The sequence below is a fragment of the Capricornis sumatraensis genome, chromosome 7, assembly GCF_032405125.1.
Source record: "Capricornis sumatraensis isolate serow.1 chromosome 7, serow.2, whole genome shotgun sequence".
In the NCBI taxonomy this organism is placed as follows: Eukaryota; Metazoa; Chordata; class Mammalia; order Artiodactyla; family Bovidae; genus Capricornis; species Capricornis sumatraensis.
This window is the reverse complement of record NC_091075.1, coordinates 94006229-94025783: the sequence shown is the minus strand read 5'-3', so window position 1 is coordinate 94025783 and position 19555 is coordinate 94006229. Positions and strand designations below refer to the sequence as shown.

General features: G+C 41.6%; 1 protein-coding gene and 1 pseudogene across 1 annotated transcript in view; one reads left to right on the top strand and one right to left on the bottom strand.

Annotated features, from left to right (window-relative positions):
- SHROOM3 (shroom family member 3) overlaps window positions 1–19555 on the bottom strand; it is a 336904-nt gene that overhangs the window by 89863 nt on the left and 227486 nt on the right. The window lies entirely within an intron of this gene.
- On the top strand, window positions 16061–16354 carry LOC138081966 (large ribosomal subunit protein eL37 pseudogene; annotated as a pseudogene).

The window sequence follows — 19555 nt, the reverse complement described above, 5'->3', positions numbered from 1 at the left end:
AACTCTATGACTGTAGCCCGCCAGGCTCCTCTGTCCACGGGATTCTTCAGGCAAAATTACTGGAGTGGGTTGCCATTGCTCCCCTCCAGGGATCTTCCCAACCCAGGGCTCAAACTGGAGTTTCCTGCATCTCCTGCATTACAGATAGATTCTTTACACTGAGCAACCAGGGAAGCCTCATGGTAGAGAATAAATCCTCAATAAATGTTCCATCAGAGTTTTAGAACTATAGTGAGTTAACAAAACAAACAGTGCTTTAAAATTTGCTTTTTAAAAAATACCAGTGGAAATTTCATATTACTAATTATCAAGTGAGAACACTTCCTCTATCAGTTCATTAAATGGATGAGTTTTAGGCAAAAGAATGAAAGCCAATACTAAGCATCTTGTCTTTAAGCTTCCCTCCAGCTCCCTGCCGGCACCCGGCCTTGTTTATCTCTGGTCTATATTCACATTTGTGTCTGAAGGGAGCATTGGTCTCCTCTTCATGAGCTGGAATGAATGAAAAGATCTGATGGGAACTTAAAAGCTCCCCCACAGGAAACTGTCCGAGCCGTGATTTACATCCTGGTTTTCTTATTAACTAACTGCCAGGCTTCAGAAAACTGGAGCCAACCCAAATGGGGACCCTGGCAGCTGGCATGAAGCGTGAGACCAGAAACCAGCGAGTCACAGTTGCTAGAGGGTGGAGGGAAAGGGGAGGATGGGAAGGACAGAAGGACATGGCTTCTGGAAATTTACGGGTGCTCCTGGTAAGGAGGATGTTTCTTCGTGATTAGAGGACAACTCACGCCTTTGATCCCCATGTTAGGGAGAGAGTCAGAAAGGCCAGCCTGCTAAGTGTTTAAGAGCTGGATTTGCTTTCTTCCTCACCAGGGCTTCCCTGGTGGCCCAGTTGATAAAGAATCTGCTGCCGGTGCAGGAGATGCAAAAGACACAGGTTCAATCCTTGGGTCAGGAAGGTCTCCTGAAAAAGGAAACAGCAACCGGACTAAGACACTAACAATCAATCACCTATCTTAGAATGTGTAGGAGAGAAGAAAAGATAAACGACCTAGAACAATGTAAACAAGGGATGACTGTTCATGGAAAACAGCTATCTTTCACATTACCTAAGAAACACTTGAAAATTTTGACTTCCTGACATACCAGGTAATGCAGACATCGTATAGAACCAGAAGACTCCACCTTTTCAATTCCGGTTTAAAAATAACAGTGGTGATGGTGGTTTAGTTGCTAAGTTGTGTCCGACTCTTGCGACCACATGCACTGTCCTGCCAGGCTCCTTTGTCCATGGAATTCTCCAGGCAAGAGTACTGGAGTGCTTCGCCATTTCCTTCTCCAGGGGATCTTCCTGACCCGGGGATCAAACTCACATCTCCTGCATTACAGGTGGATTCTTTACCACTGAAGAACCAGGGAAGCCAGAAAACAATAGTAAAAGGGAGAGATGGGAGCTGTCTCTCCACCGGTACAGAGTTCCAGTTTTGCAAGATGACGTTCTGGAGAACTGCTGCACAATAATATGAATATACTTAACTACTGAACTGTACATAATGGATGAGGTGGTACATTTAAAAAAATATATTTATTTTTATTTATTTATTTTCACTTATTTGGCTCTACCAGGTCTTAGTTGCAGCATGCAAACTCTTAGTTGCGGCATGTGGGATCTAGTTCCCCAACCAGGGATCAAACCCAGGCCCCCTGCACTAGGAGCGAAGAGTCAGCCACGGGACCACCAGGGAAGTCCCAAGATGGTAAATTTGATGTCATGTTTTTTTTAACCACAACTAAAAATCTTTGAAAACTTAAAAAAAAAAAAAAAAGAACAAAAAGGAAAAAGAACACAACCAAATATATTGCAAAGAAGAAAATAAATTACATCTCCTTTGGCTGTCTTATCCCCCTTTTTCTCTCTTAGCAAGTTGCCTGATGAGTGAAAGTCACTCAGTCATGTCTGACTCTTTGTGACCCCATGGACCCCATGGAATTCTCCAGGCCAGAATACTGGAGTGGGTAGTCTTTCCCTTCTCCAGGGGATCTTCCCAACCCAGGGATCAAACCCAGGTGTCCTGCATTGTAGGTGGATTCTTTACCAACTGAGTTATCAGGGAAGCCTTGTAGTTATACACAAATATTCTTTCTCTTTATGTGGACAAAAGTGGGAGGGGGAAGAGAAAGACATAGGCATTTGCAGAAACAGAGGTCTTCCTCTGCCTTTGGAGAATATCTCTTTTTGAACCACTGGCCAATAGGATAGTTTAAAAATCACATTATGTGTAATAGGGGGTGGCAAAGAAGCTTTTAAAGTCCAAAGAACAGATGACATTAAGTCTTTACTCAACATGCTAAGTTGCTTCAGTTGTGTCTCTTTGCTACTCCACGGACTGTAGCCCACCAGGCTCCTCTGTCCGTGGGATTTTCCAGGCAAGAATACTGGAGTGGGTTGCCATTTCCCACTCCAGGGGATCTTCCTGACCCAGGGATAGAACCTACATCTCTTACGTCTCCTGCATTGGCAGGGGGGTTCTTTATCACTAGCACCACCTGGGAAGCCCAGTCTCCATCAGACTTTGTTTTAGAATCAAGTCCTTACTACTCAATTCCTGGACAAAAGTCTGATGGAAACTCATAGAGCTAACAATTAAGGACAGACAGGCCAACAGGAAAAGTAAGGATCGAAATTTCTTCCTTTCTCGATTCTTATTCCTATCCCCCAACACATCCCCCCTCCCCCATTTTTTTTTCCTCTTTCTTATCCAGTTGGGAGGCTAAGCTGTTTATATTTACTGCTTTGACTTTGGGAACAGACTGTTTTTGAATCTGGCTTGGTTTGCAGTTTTTTTTTTCTTTTGGAGATGGGTGTTTGTTGATCAAAGCGACAAACAACAATGTTGTTTTAATTTATGCTTCCTTTAGTTCTGCAAATTTGGGGAGGAGGGCTTTTTTATAAGAGGTAATGAGGCAGAATCTTCTTAATGGCAAGGATATTTTCTCACCAAATTAAAACCCGTGTATGCTTAAAAAAATAATGAAATAAAAGTAGCTTTTCTTTAGAGAGTAAATAAATCTTAAGGCAGGAAATTTCCCACACAGTTTGAGCTTGCTATTCCTATCAATACAGGCTGGGGAAGGGGATAAACAGGGCATTTTCTTTTCCTTTTTTTGTTCCCAACTTGAAGTAACAGAATGATTTACAGTAAGAAGAGTCTGATCAAAACATTTAAGTTGTAACGCCAGAGAGGATTAAAGAGAAGGGTCAGTGGGGAGAACAGTTAGGAAGTGGAGTGGATGGGCCTTGTTAATTTTGTGTGGACCCTGCTTTAAAATCTCTTTCCTGACATAAGCAGCCATGTTTCTTTGCATCCTGCCCATAATAAATCTAATTGACTCAATACAAAATATCTAAGTTACTTTCCAAATTGTTCAGTCGCTAAGACGTGTCCAGCTCTTTGTGATCCCATGGACTATAGCCAGCCAGGCTTTCCTGGCTAACTTTTTGAAAGTGTATAAATCAGGGATATTTAGAGAATCCACAGAGTCTTGCAACCACTGCTACAATCCAGTTTTAGGATATCTTCATCACCTCAGAAAGTTCCCTTATGCCTAATCCCTGCTCTCACCCCCAATGTCAGGCATCTGTTGTTTGTCTCTATAGATTTGCCTTTTCTAAATATTTCAAATAAATGGAATCATACAGTATGTAATTTTTTATGCCTGGTTTCTTTCTCTTATCATAATGTGTCTGAAGTTCTGCTAAAGAATCTGTATATGAGTCTTTGAGTAGACAGACAGAGGCTCTGTCAGTTTGGATTAAATGTAGGAGGTGGTAAGAAAAATCAAGAGCTCAAGGAAGACACCCAGATTTCAAGCTTAAGCAACTGGTTGGATGATGACATAATTCACTGAAATGGGGAAGGTGCCTCGGTACCTCATATAAGTGGAAAGTGAAAACTGAAAGTGTTAGTCGTTCAGTTGTGTCCAGCTCTTTGCACTCCCATGGAAGTGGAATCATACAATATTTGTTCTATTTGTGCCTGGCTTACTTCACCGAGCATAATGTTAAGTTATGCGTACATACTACGTTTTACTTATCCATTCATCTGCTGATAGACACTTGAGTGGCTTGTACCTTTGGCTACTGTAAATAATACCCCTACGAATGTGGGTGTACACATATCTCTTCCAGTCCCTGCTTGTTTGGCATTTACTTTCAAAAAATTTTAAGATAAAAGAGTTGGAAGATCTTTGCCATACTGAATCCGGCGGGAAGTGGGCAGGGCACAGCCTGGCTTCCATGGTGGCTTAGTGGTAAGGAATCTGTCTGCCATTGCAGGAGACGTAGGTTTGATCCCCACTCTGGAAAGATCCCACATGCTGAGGAGCAACTAAGCCCACAATTACTGAGACTGTGCTCTAGGGCCCAAGATCTGCAGCTACTGAAGCCCGAGTGCTCTAGAGCCCACGCTCTGAAGTGCGAGGAGTCACTGCAATGAGAAGCCTGCAGCCTGCAACTAGAGCAGACCCTGCTCACCACAACTAGAGAGAGCCTGTGTGCATCAATGAAGACTCATCACAGCCAAACAAACAAACAAACAAACAAAAAAGAAGGACATAGCCTGAGGAAAAACAACATAAACTGGAAAAAATCAGCTAGGTCCAAGATGGCAGACAAGTTGACTTCCAATAAACCTTGAGCCTCAGTACAAGCTCATTGTAACACGCCAGCAAAGCTAAATGACACACCCCCAGGCTCCATGACAATTCCAAGGCCAACAGTAAAGGTGAAAAAGTGAGAAGTGGCCCAATTCCTGGAAATCTCCACCCCTTCTCCCAAAGAGCTGGAATATTCCTCCCACTCATTAGCCTGTGAAATTACCCACTCCTATAAAAACTGACAACCCCATATCCTGATGCCACTCATACTTTCTAAGATGACCCACACTCTGGATTGTTTCTAAGTTAATCCACTTTTTATCCATCCCTTTGTCTCTCACTGAATTCTTTCTTCGATGAGACATCAAGAACCTGAGCCTTATTAAGCCCTGAGACCAGGTCTGTGATCTCAGTTAAAAGACAGTGGGTTCAAGTCCCATTCTGGGTTATACCTTTTCAATACTTTAACCCAGGAAAGCTGTAATAATGCATCATCACTTGAATCATAGGTGTTCATGTGATCAGGTTAAGATCGTAATTACAAATACCACCTGCACTGAGTGAGGCCAAAACTTTCTCCAGCTTTAAGAGATACTGAGTTTCACTGGACTTTTCTTAAACTCTAGACCTAAAATTCAGCAAACTGTTCTTTTTTCCTTTTGGAGGATTTTGATGATACCACCTTGAATAAATCAAAACTTGAGGCTCAAGTTCCTTAAAAAAATTTTCCGATAATCTATGAGGTCCTGTGCTCAGTTGTGTCCGACTCTTCATGACCCCATAGACAGCAGCCACACTAGGCTCCTCTGTCCATGGGATTTCTCAGGCAAGAATACTGGAGTAGTTTGCCATTTCCTTCTCCAGGGGATCCTCCCAACCCAGGGATGGAACCCATGTCCTCCTGAATCTCCTGCACTGGCAGGTGGATTCTTTACCACTGAGTCACTTGGGAAATGTGGGGTCCCGAAAGTGACCCGGTTCTCTTTGCTTCTGTGATGAAAGTATTCACTGGGCACTTCATAAAGTGCTTAAAGTTTTCTGTGGTTCATCAGGTCAGACCGGTCTGCAATGAGACTCTTGAATTTACCGAGACAGCACTTATCAGGGAATGAAGTTATGACATGGGGTCAGGATGTCACACCTGATGGCAGAGAGAGAGATTAGACACACACCAGCAAACTGCAGGGAGAGGTTTTGAAGGAAGGGGTAAACACAGTCCTAGTTGCACTAACTTGCATTTTACTCTCAAAAACACCATTGTTCTCCGCATACAAACAGAGCATGCAGCTCTTGGAAAATAACAGAACGGGGCAATGTTTTCATTCTACCTAGCTCATGAGAGTGCTGAGAATTGCCAGGAAGTTTCACTTTCATGCACTGGAGAAGGAAATGGCAACCCACTCCAGTATTCTTGCCTGGAGAATCCCAGAGACAGAGGAGCCTAGTGTGGCTGCTGTCTATGGGGTCGCACAGAGTCGGACACGACTGAAGCAACTTAGCAGCAGCAGCAGCAAGTTAATAAAATCAGCAAGCTTAGATAGCCATGAACATCAGAAAACACCATTCTAATTGTGAGAGATGTGGCAAAAAGCAGCGAAATCCACAGAACAGTCCAGCATGTCAGGAAAGGAGTCAATCTCACCATTGCTGGAGGGAAAACCACATGGGCCTGCGCCTTGGGAACATGCTCACTGCAATGGCTGTTCCTTCTGTTCGATTCCAAGCTCTACGCCCAGGGTGCAGAGGGAAAGCCACAACTTCCTGGAACACCTTCCAGAATGCCCCACCCTCCACTGGAATGGAAGGTGGGACAAGAAATTAAACACAGGGTATCAGTGGCAGGGAGATAAGAGATTAAAAAAGAAAACAACACTAAAACTTGTACCATAGCCAGGCCACACACATCAATTAAGTGCCTCATAGGCAGAGCTGTGGCCACTTGCAGATTTGGGGGTTCTGATGTGAAGAGCCAGCTCACTGAAAAAGACCCTGGTCCTGGAAAAGACTGAAGGCAAAAGGGGGGTGGCAGAGGATGAGATGGTTGGATGGCATCACCAACTCAATGGACATGAGTTTAAGTAAGCTCCAGGAGATGATGAAGGTCAGAGCAGCAGTCGATAGGGTCTCAAAGAGTCAGACACGACTGAGCGACTGAACAACAACACTAATATAAGGCCCGTGGGCAGAGGTTCATTTTCACGCAAAACCCTCAGAGGTCTTGTTATACAGGCAGTAAATCCATCCCACCTACCTTTGGATGGCATGGTCAGCTGTGGACTCCCAGGGGAGAACTGCAGAAACCCAGGCCCTTCTTTAGGAGGGGGGATCACTCCCTCTGAATCAGTTAATTCTCACTCTAGACTGTACCTGCAAACCTCTTGGGAGGCTTATAAAACCAGAGGGCCAGGACCAACCCCAAACCAATGAGTCAGAATTTGGGGTGATGATCCCATAGTTAGTTTTAAAGGATCCACAGATGATTCTTATGTGCAGCTAAGGTATCACAGCCATCAGTCAACTTGGGCTTCTAGCTGCATAAACTCAAGAGGAATTATCAATCAACAATGTATTGCATACATTTCATAAGGTGAAACAGAGGTTCCTCTCAAGAAATACAACTTAGGAAGCTCTATTTGTTAGCTAGGGTTGCCGTAACAAAATACTTGTCTTAAGTAACAGAAATGAATATTCTCAGTTCTGGGCGCTAGAGGTTCAAGAATAAGATGTCAACATGTTTGTTTTCTCCTGGGGCCTCTCTCCTTAGCTTGCAGGAGGCCACCTTTTCATTGCGTCTCGTGTGGTCTTTCCTCTGTGTGTATCCCTCAGTGCTTCTTTGCATGTCCAAGTTTCTTCTTATAAGGACAGGAGTCAGGTTGGATTGGGGCTCACCTTAACGGTATCGTTTTAACTTAAGCATATATTTAAAGGCCCTATTGCCAAATATAGTCACATTCTGAGATATTGGGGGTTAGGACTTCAATATATGAATTTGGGGGGTAGAGGGGTGGAGCCACAATTCAGTCCATAACATAAGTTCTTCAGATGACAAGGTGGCTATCCTAAATAAATTCTTTGACTTCACAAATACCAAATGTTTCATTTACTTAAGAAGTCAAAATCTACTGATTAAGCAAACGCATTAAGAAAAGAGTAATTTTTGAATTTATGTGTATGCTGAGCATCCCACATGGTAACTAAGGGCTTACAGAGAAAACACTCTTTTAAATGGCCAGAATTAATACCAGGAAGTAGCTCATCTATTTTAAAATCTGGCTCATTATTTTCAACTGCTAGGAAATAAGTGCCAGACGTATTTGGTATGTGTAACCCAGGTAAGAAATTGTTTGAACAGTCTGACAAGGTGTCTCCGAATGGCAGCTTGGGTGAAACAGGTGTCATGACTCTGGTTCCTGTAGAACCGAGAAGGCAAATGGACTAAGCTGAACCTGGGGGATTGGAGTGCCTAGAAGGCTCATGCCCTGTCTCAAGGGCCTTGGAGAAAGTGGGCTCACTGTTCCTTGAGCTCCAACTTCTAAAAAAAATAAAGGACATCTGGATTTTTCACATGGAAATTTCCAGTTTTCAATGTTGAAAATGAATTCGAGTAAAAAAGCACCACCATTCTGTGGGCCAAATAAAACATAGCTTAGGAGAGTCTGGGCTACTTTGCTTTTGGTGTAAAGCCATAGGGTGACCAGGTTCTAGTCTTGCCTTGGAAGCTGTGTGACTCTGCCATCAGTTCATCTGGAATTCATCTTGAAAAATATGAGATGCCTTATGAGAGTTTCATGGAAGTCAGGTACACAATTCTTTCATTCTCTGTTGGAAGAAATGCAGAGTCCCCAAGTTCAAAAAAGATTTCAAGCACGAACTCAAGAACTCCTAAGACCCTAGCATCTGAATAGAAGCAGGTCAATTTCACTGGCTCCTTCCCTCCTTCAATTAGTTTCAAGCCAATTGAAGATAACCTTTCCTGGAATGGATTTAGTTAGTTGAAAAGTTTTGATTTGGAACTAATACTATATACCAATATACTAATGCAAATTCAGGGCTTCCCCAGTGGCTCAGACAATAAAGAATCTGCCTGCAATGCAGGAGACCTGGGTTCAGTCCCTGGGTCGGGAAGATCCCCTGGAGAAGGGAATAGCAACCCACTCCAGTACTGTTGCCTGGAGAATCCCATGGACAGAGAAGCCTGGAGGGCCACAGTCCATGAAGTTGCAAAGAGTCAGACACAACTGAGCATACATGCATGCAATGCAAATTTATTGAAATAATGCATTATTTCGATAAATACTTTCTAGAATCCCAGAGATTGATGCATATGTGCATGTTAAGTCACTTCAGTCATGTCTGATTCTCTGCAACTCTATCCTGGAGAATACTGAAGTGAGTTGCCATGCCCTCCTCCAGGGATCTTCCCCACCCCGGGATCAAACCTGAATCTTTTATGTCTCCTGCATTGGCAGGCGGGTTCTTTACCACTAGCACCACCTCCGAAGCCCGTCAGAGATTTATACAGTGACTTAAATCAACACACCTCAAAGTCCCCTTTCAGGAGAAGATACCCCTTGAGAAGCAAGGGGTAACTATCCACTGCAGGATAGTTAACAGAGCTCTACCCAGGAACCTAGGGACATAGCTCTGGGCTCATCTCTGAATAACCAACTCTCTGAATCAATTTCTCTGATCTTCAGTTTGACTATAAAGTTCTTGGGACTTTTCATCCCTAAGACCCATTATTGAGGAGCATAAAGATGGCGGAGGAATAGGACGGGAAGACCACTCTCTCCCTCACTAATTCCTCAAAAGAACATTTCAACGCTGAGCAAACTCCACAAAACAACCTCTGTAGGCTGGCAGAGGACAGCAGGCAACCAGAAAAGCAGACCATTGTCTTCAAAAACAGATTTTTAACCTTTGCTCTTAGGTTTTTGTTGTCAATTATGTTCATTTAAAAACCCAAACTTCACGACCCAAGTTTACCTGAGAGCGAGATTACTGGCTTGACCACTCTTTTCTCCTATAGACTCTCCTTTTTCTCCACCAGGTGGCCTCTGTCTCTTTTCTCCCCCATCTCTTCTCTATCCAACTCTGTGAATCTCTGTGTGTTCCAGACAGTGGAAAACACCTAAGGAACTGGTTACTGGCAGGATTTGTCTCTCTCCTTCTCATTCCTCTCTCTTATCCTCCTGGTCACCTCTGTCTACTTCCTCCCTCTCCTCTTCCCTGTATAACTCCGTAAATACCTGAGCGGGCCAGACTATAGAGCGCACATAAGGAAGTGACTACTGCCTAGCTTGCTCTCTCCTCTTTTGATCTCACCGCATCTCATTCCAGTTACCTCTAACTACCCCCTCCATCTTCTCTTCTCCTTGTAACTCAGTGAACCTCTCTGAGTGTCCCTCAATGTGGAGAAACTTTTCATCTTTAACCTAGATGTTTTATCATCGGTGCTGTATAGATGGAGAAGTCTAGAGGCTACTGTAAAAACTGAAGACCAGAAGCAGGAGGCTTAAATACAAAACCTGAAAACATTAGAGAACTCTTGAATTCAGGGAACATTAAGCAATAGGAGCTCATCAAATGCCTTCATACTTACACTGAAACCAAGCTCCACCCAAGGGCCAACAAGTTCCAAAACAAGACATATCACTCAAATTCTCCAGCAACACAGGAACACTCCCCTGAGCTTGAATATACAGGCAGCTCAAAATTATTCCAAAACCTTTGATGTCTCATAACCCATCACTGGTCACTCCACTGCACTCCAGAGAGAAGAAACCCAGCTCCACCCACCGGAACTCCAAGATAAGCCTCCCTAACCAGGAAACCTTGACAAGCCACTGATAGAACCCCACCCACAGTGAGGAAGCTCCATAATAAAGAGAACTCCACAAATCACCAGAATATAAAAAGACCACCCCAAACGCAGCAATATAACCAAGATGAAGAGACAGAGGAATACTCAGCAGGTAAAGGAACAGGAGAGTTGCCCACCAAACCAAACAAAAGAGGAAGAAGTAGGGAATCTACCTGAGAAGGAATTCCGAATATTGATAGTGAAAATGATCCAAAATCTTGAAATCAAAATGGAATCACAGATAAATAGCCTAGAGACAAGGATTGAGAAGATGCAAGAAAGGTTTAACAAGGACCTAGAAGAAATAAAAAAGAGTCAAAATATAATGAATAATGCAATAAATGAGATCAGAAACACTCTGGAGGCAACAAATAGTAGAATAACGGAGGCAGAAGATAGGATTAGTGAAATAGAAGATAGAATGGTAGAAATAAATGAATCAGAGAGGAAACAAGAAATACGAATTAAAAGAAACGAGGACAATCTCAGAGACCTCCAGGACAATATGAAACGCTCCAACATTCGAATTATAGGAGTCCCAGAAGAAGAAGACAGAAAGAAAGATCATGAGAAAATCCTTGAGGAGATAATAGTTGAAAACTTCCCTAAAATGGGGAAGGAAATAATCACCCAAGTCCAAGAAACACAGAGAGTTCCAAATAGGATAAACCCAAGGCGAAACACCCCAAGACACATATTAATTAAATTAACAAAGGTCAAACACAAAGAACAAATATTAAAAGCAGCAAGGGAAAAACAACAAATAACACACAAGGGGATTCCCATAAGGATAACAGCTGATCTTTCAATAGAAACTCTTCAGGCCAGGAGGGAATGGCAAGACATACTTAAAGTGATGAAAGACAATAACCTACAGCCCAGATTACTGTACCCAGCAAGGATCTCATTCAAATACGAAGGAGAAATCAAAAGCTTTACAGACAAGCAAAAGCTGAGAGAATTCAGCACCACCAAACCAGCTCTCCAACAAATTCTAAAGGATATTCTCTAGACAGGAAACCGAAAAGGGTGTATAAACCCGAACCCAAAACAATAAAGTAAATGGTAACGGGATCATACTTATCAATAGTTACCTTAAACGTAAATGGGTTGAACGCCCCAACCAAAAGGCAAAGACTGGCCGAATGGATACAAAAACAAGACCCCTCTATATGTTGCTTACAAGAGACCCACCTCAAAACAAGGGACACATATAGACTGAAAGTGAAGGGCTGGAATAAGATATACCACGCAAATAGAGACCAAAAGAAAGCAGGAGTGGCAATACTCATATCTGATAAAATAGACTTTAAAACAAAGGCTGTGAAAAGAGACAAAGAAGGCCACTACATAATGATCAAAGGATCAATCCAAGAAGAAGATATAACAATTATAAATATATATGCACCCAATATAGGAGCACCGCAATATGTAAGACAAATGCTAACAAGTATGAAAGGGGAAATCAACAATAACACAATAATAGTGGGAGACTTTAATACCCCACTCACACCTATGGACAGATCAACTAAACAGAAAATTAACAAAGAAACGCAAACTTTAAATGATACATTAGATCAATTAGACCTAATTGATATCTATAGGACATTTCACCCCAAAACAATGAATTTCACCTTTTTTTCAAGTGCTCATGGAACCTTCTCCAGGATAGATCACATCCTGGGCCATAAATCTAAACTTGATAAATTCAAAAAAATCGAAATCATTCCAAGCATCTTTTCTGACCATAATGCATTAAGATTAGATCTCAATTACAGGAGAAAAACTACTAAAAATTCCAACATATGGAGGTTGAACAACACACTTCTGAATAACCAACAAATCACAGAAGAAATCAAAAAAGAAATCAAAATATGCATAGAAACTAATGAAAGTGAAAACACAACAACCCAAAACCTGTGGGACACTATAAAAGCAGTGCTAAGAGGAAAGTTCATAGCAATACAGGCATACCTCAAGAAACAAGAAAAAAGTCAAATAAATAACCTAACTCTACAACTAAAGCAACTAGAAAAGGAAGAATTGGAGAACCCCAGAGTTAGTAGAAGGAAAGAAATCTTAAAAATTAGGGCAGAAATAAATGCTAAAGAAACAAAAGAGACCATAGCAAAAATCAACAAGGCCAAAAGCTGGTTCTTTGAAAGGATAAATAAAATTGACAAACCACTAGCCAGACTCATCAAGAAGCAAAGAGAGAAAAATCAAATCAATAAAATTAGAAATGAAAATGGAGAGATCACAACAGACGACACAGAAATACAAAAGATCATAAGAGACTACTATCAGCAGTTGTATGCCAATAAAATGGACAATGTGGAAGAAATGGACAAATTCTTAGAAAAGTACAATTTTCCAAAACTGAACCAGGAAGAAATAGAAAATCTTAACAGACCCATCACCAGCACGGAAATTGAAACTGTAATCAGAAATCTTCCAGCAAACAAAAGCCCAGGTCCAGACGGCTTCACAGCTGAATTCTACCAAAAATTTCGAGAAGAGCTAACACCTATCCTACTCAAACTCTTCCAGAAAATTGCAGAGGAAGGTAAACTTCCAAACTCATTCTATGAGGCCACCATCACCCTAATACCAAAACCTGACAAAGATGTCACAAAAAAAGAAAACTACAGGCCAATATCACTGATGAACATAGATGCAAAAATCCTCAACAAAATTCTAGCAATCAGAATCCAACAACATATTAAAAAGATCATACACCATGACCAAGTGGGCTTTATCCCAGGGATGCAAGGATTCTTCAATATCCGCAAATCAATCAATGTAATTCACCACATTAACAAATTGAAAAATAAAAACCATATGATTATCTCAATAGATGCAGAGAAGGCCTTTGACAAAATTCAACATCCATTTATGATAAAAACTCTCCAGAAAGCAGGAATAGAAGGAACATACTTCAACATAATAAAAGCTATATATGACAAACCCACAGCAAACATTATCCTTAATGGTGAAAAATTGAAAGCATTTCCCCTAAAATCAGGAACAAGACAAGGGTGTCCACTTTCACCGCTACTATTCAACATAGTTCTGGAAGTTTTGGCCACAGCAATCAGAGCAGAAAAAGAAATAAAAGGAATCCAAATTGGAAAAGAAGAAATAAAACTCTCACTGTTTGCAGATGACATGATCCTCTACATGGAAAACCCTAAAGACTCCACCAGAAAATTACTAGAGCTCATCAATGAATATAGTAAAGTTGCAGGATATAAAATCAACACACAGAAATCCCTTGCATTCCTATACACTAATAATGAGAAAGTAGAAAAAGAAATTAAGGAAACAATTCCATTCACCATTGCAACAAAAAGAATAAAATACTTAGGAATATATCTACCCAAAGAAACTAAAGACCTATATATAGAAAACTATAAAACACTGATGAAAGAAATCAAAGAGGACACTAATAGATGGAGAAATATACCATGTTCATGGATTGGAAAAATCAATATAGTGAAAATGAGTATACTACCCAAAGCAATTTACAAATTCAACGCAATCCCTATCAAGCTACCAGCCATATTTTTCACAGAACTAGAACAAATAATTTCAAGATTTGTATGGAAATACAAAAAACCTCGAATAGCCAAAGCAATCTTGAGAAAGAAGAATGGAACTGGAGGAATCAACTTGCCTGACTTCAGGCTCTACTACAAAGCCACAGTCATCAAAACAGTATGGTACTGGCACAAAGACAGACATATAGATCAATGGAACAAAATAGAAAGCCCAGAGATAAATCCACACACATATGGACACCTTATCTTTGACAAAGGAGGCAAGAATATACAATGGAGTAAAGACAATCTCTTTAACAAGTGGTGCTGGGAAAACTGGTCAACCACCTGTAAAAGAATGAAACTAGATCACTTTCTAACACCGCACACAAAAATAAACTCAAAATGGATTAAAGATCTAAATGTAAGACCAGAAACTATAAAACTCCTAGAGGAGAATATAGGCAAAACACTCTCAGACATAAATCACAGCAGGATCCTCTATGATCCACCTCCCAGAATTCTGGAAATAAAAGCAAAAATAAACAAATGGGATCTAATTAAAATTAAAAGCTTCTGCACAACAAAGGAAACTATAAGCAAGGTGAAAAGACAGCCTTCTGAATGGGAGAAAATAATAGCAAATGAAGCAACTGACAAACAACTAATCTCAAAAATATACAAGCAACTTATGCAGCTCAATTCCAGAAAAATAAACGACCCAATCAAAAAATGGGCCAAAGAACTAAATAGACATTTCTCCAAAGAAGACATACGGATGGCTAACAAACACATGAAAAGATGCTCAACATCACTCATTATCAGAGAAATGCAAATCAAAACCACAATGAGGTACCACTTCACACCAGTCAGAATGGCTGCGATCCAAAAATCTGCAAGCAACAAATGCTGGAGAGGGTGTGGAGAAAAGGGAACCCTCCTACACTGTTGGTGGGAATGCAAACTAGTACAGCCACTATGGAGAACAGTGTGGAGATTCCTTAAAAAATTGCAAATAGAACTACCTTATGACCCAGCAATCCCACTGCTGGGTATACACACCGAGGAAACCAGAATTGAAAGAGACACATGTACCCCAATGTTCATCGCAGCACTGTTTATAATAGCCAGGACATGGAAACAACCTAGATGTCCATCAGCAGATGAATGGATAAGGAAGCTTTGGTACATATACACGATGGAGTATTACTCAGCCGTTAAAAAGAATTCATTTGAATCAGTTCTGATGAGATGGATGAAACTGGAACCGATTATACAGAGTGAAGTAAGCCAGAAAGAAAAACACCAATACAGTATACTAACACATATATATGGAATTTAGAAAGATGGCAATGACGACCCTGTATGCAAGACAGGAAAAAAGACACAGCTGTGTATAACGGACTTTTGGACTCAGAGAGAGAGGGAGAGGGCGGGATGATTTGGGAGAATGGCATTCCATCATGTATACTATCATGTAAGAATTGAATCGCCAGTCTATGTCTGACGCAGGATACAGCATGATTGGGGCTGGTGCATGGGGATCACCCACAGAGATGTTATGGGGAGGGAGGTGGGAGGGGGTTTCATGTTTGGGAACACATGTAAGAATTAAAGATTTAAAAAAAAAAAAAAAAAAAAAGACCCATTATTCTAGTTACCAAAATTAAACTATTAATTCTCAATTCTGCAACCAGCTATGAGGCCCTAGGAAATGACAAAAATCAACTTGGTTAAGTCACTTTAACCTGTGTCTAAGTATTCCAGTCTTATCGTTGCCAGCTAGAGAACTTGATCATGTTGGATGGGTGTCAAAACTCAATGTAGAAGCACTTAGATGTTTTCAAATGCAGGGAGTTTTATAAATGCATAGAACACAAGTGGCAAGGGATAATTCTTGAAGCCACAGTAAATACAATTCTTTAGCAGGAAAATATTTTTGAAATCTCTGGCTTTAAAAGCAACTGGATAGCTCTTTGGTCTCAGCAGCAGAAGCAAGATGACAAATGGAACGTCATTGCTTGGAAAGCGTCCGAATAAGACGCACACGCTGTGCCGCCGCTGTGGCTCTAAAGCCTACCACCTTCAGAAGTTGACCTGTGGCAAGTGTGGCTACCTTACCAAGCAAAAGAGAAAGTATAAGTGGAGTGCTAAAGCTAAAGGATGAAATACCACAGAGACTGGTTGAATGAGGCACCTAAAAATTGTATACCGCAGATTCAGGCATGGATTCCATGAAGGAACAACACGTAAACCCAAGCAAGCAGCTGTTGCAGCATTCAGTTCATCCTAAAGATTTTCACGATTAGCTGGGCAATAAATGTTCTGTTTTTGTTTGTTTGTTTGTTTTGTTTTTAAGCAACTGGATAATTAAAAATGATGCTGGTTTTAAAATTTCATCATGGACTGCTGTGATAGGCAGAACTCTAAAGATGGTCCCAAGACTTCTGCTCCCTGGTTACTCGATCAAGCATTAATTTATGTACTACTGGGAAGAGGGTGTGCAGATGCGATTATGTTTCCAAGCTGAATGACCTTAAGATACAGAGATTATTCAGGTGAGTCTGACCCAATCAGATGAGTCTTTTTAAAAGCAGTAAGGAAGACAGAGAGATTTAAACCAAGGGGCATGGAAGTCTAGGGAAGTGGGTGAGAAATCAATGTATTTTGCAAGCTTGAAGATAGAAGGGGCCATGTGAGAAAAAGGTGCAGATGAGCTACCCAGGGGGCTCAGTGGTGAAGAATCTGCCTGCCAGCGTAGGAGATGAAGGAGATAAGGGTTGGATCTCCTAGAGTAGGAAATGGCAACCTACTCCAGTATTCTTGCCTGGAAAATTTCTTAGACAGAGGAGACTGGAAGGCTATAGTCCATGGAGTTGTAAAGAGTCAGACACAACTGAGCAACTGAGCACGCACACACTAGGAGCAGAGAACTGCTCTAAATGACAGCCAGTGCGGAAACCACAGGAACTGAACTGAACCAACAATCTGAATGAGTTCAAAAGTGGATTTTTCCAAGAGCCTCCAGATAAGAACCCAGCCCGGGTGATACTTCATTTCAACCTTAAGACCATAAGCATAGAACTCAACTGAGTCATACAGGACTCCTGACCTGTAGAACTATGAGCTAATATATTTGTGCTGCTCTAAGATACCATGTTTGCAGTAAATTTATTCCACAGCAATAGAAAACTAACACATTTGTTGCCAGCAACAAATGTCAAGAAAGTTGTGAAGCAACTGGTACTGTATTGTAGGATGGTGCCACGACTTTGGAAAATAGTATGAAAGTTTCTTATTAGGCAAACCTACATCTACCCTATGATCCAGCATCTCATCTAAGAGAATGAGAACATATGTCTACAAAAGGGCTTGAACACTAATATCCACAGCAGCTTTATTCATAATAACCCCACACTGGATACAGCCCAAATGTCCACCAGCGGGAGGATGGATAAACAGTGAACATAGACAACACCATGGATGAAGTTTAAGAACGTTATGTTGAGTAAAAAAATACCATACAAAAGAGTACGTACTGTGTTATTTAATGTGTAAGCTTTAGAAGAGGAAAATCTAATCTATGGTGAAATAAATCAGAATACTGGATGCTTGGGGGGTGGGGGATGGACTGGGATGGGGCATGGAGTTTATGGGGGTGATGAAAATGGTCTATCTTAACAGGGGTATAGATTACACAGGTATATACATTTATCAGAATTCTGAAAATGGTACTGTAATACTGAAGCATACCTTTCAGCTTGTAAATGATATCTCAATAAAAATATATTGAAAAATAAATTTTAAAAATTCAAGCCTGTAATGTTATAGACTGGTTATTATTAAGGTGTTAATTTGTGGATCAGATGGCAAAGAATCTGCCTGCAATGCATGAGAGCCAGGTTCCATCCCTGGGTTGGGAAGATCTGCTGGAGAAGGGAATGGCTACCCACTCCAGCATTCTTGCCTGGAGAATCCCATGAACAGAGGAACCTGGAGGGCTACAGTCCATCCGGTAGCAAAGAGTTGAACATGACTGAGCAACTAACAAACACTAGGTGTATCCATTTAAAAGCACAGGGGGGAAGAATTAATCCAGAGGTGAGGGCATTTGGCCCTCTGAGCAGCTGGATGAAAAACTGTTGGGCAGTGAGGATTATCTTCAGTTCAGTTCAGTTCAGTTGCTCAGTCGTGTCCGACTCTTTGTGACCCCACAGACTGCAGCACATGAAGCCTCGTGAGGACCTCAAACCACTCCAGAGACTCAAATTGTCCTGTAAAAACCTACTATAAGTTTATTTTATGTCCAGGTCCAAAATGCTAAAATGAGCTTCCCTGGTGGCTCAGATGGTAAAGAATCCGCCTACAATGCAGGAGACCTGGGTTCAATCCCTGGGTTGGGAAGATCCCCTGGAGGAGGGCATGGCAACACACTCCAGTATTTTTGCCTGGAGAACCCCCATGGACCAGAGGAGCCTGGTGGGCTGCAGTCTGTGGGGGTCGCAAAGAGCTGGACACGACTGAGGGACTAAACACACACAAACAGCGTAGATGCCAACGGGGCTGCAGCGACCCAAACAGGAAGGTCTCTGAAGGGAGCTGAGAGCGCAGGGACAAGTGGGACTCCCGTATGAGGGAGGTGGAGCTTCCAGCTCTCAGATCTGATGGCCAAGGGTCAGCAACCCACAGGGGTGGCCTCCATGTGACAGCCAGCACTCTGACCTCGAAGGCCTCCGGGGATATTGCTGCACACCTGCATTCCTGGTCTCTTTAGTATTAACACACTGGGGAATACACAATATGTTGTGATGGGCTGCTACAGGTCTTCTTTTTATTGAATTATAGTTGATGGATCAATATAATATTGTATAAGTAACAAGTGAACAATGTAGCGATTCAAAATTTTAAAAGGTTATACTCCTACAGTTATTATTCCCCATGTTGTACAATATATCCATGCAGCTTATTTTATACTTAATTGTTTCTACTTCTTAATCCCCTACTTCTATACTGCCCTTCCTCCCTTCCCTCTTCTCACCAGTAACTGCTAGTTTGTTCTCTGTATCCGTGTAAACTCATCTTTTTTAGTTGGTGGAGAGGCTTCTCAAAGCTCGTAGAAATGTCACTGGATTCTTCAGACGTACACTTTGGTACTTGGGAAGGGACTTTAAACAGAGCCAACAATTGTAGGCTAAAATTTTCTCAGTTTGACTGACATGGGTTTAAACCAAAATGACCAACATGAGAAACTGTGTTTTAAAATGTGGGCTGCACTTTTTCTAAGGGGCTCTAATGGTTATACAGTGGTGCGTGTGTGTGTGTGTGTGTGTGTGTGTGTGTGTGGAGGGGGGAGTGTAAAGTAGTAGAGCCACTTGATTGGCAAGGTGTCTTCGATCTGTTGGCCTCTGTCCTTATAAAGTTCCATGGGTATGTGGGAAGTGATTGGTACTCAGCTCTCTCCAGAGGGGAAATCAGTAAGATCACATGGGGAAGC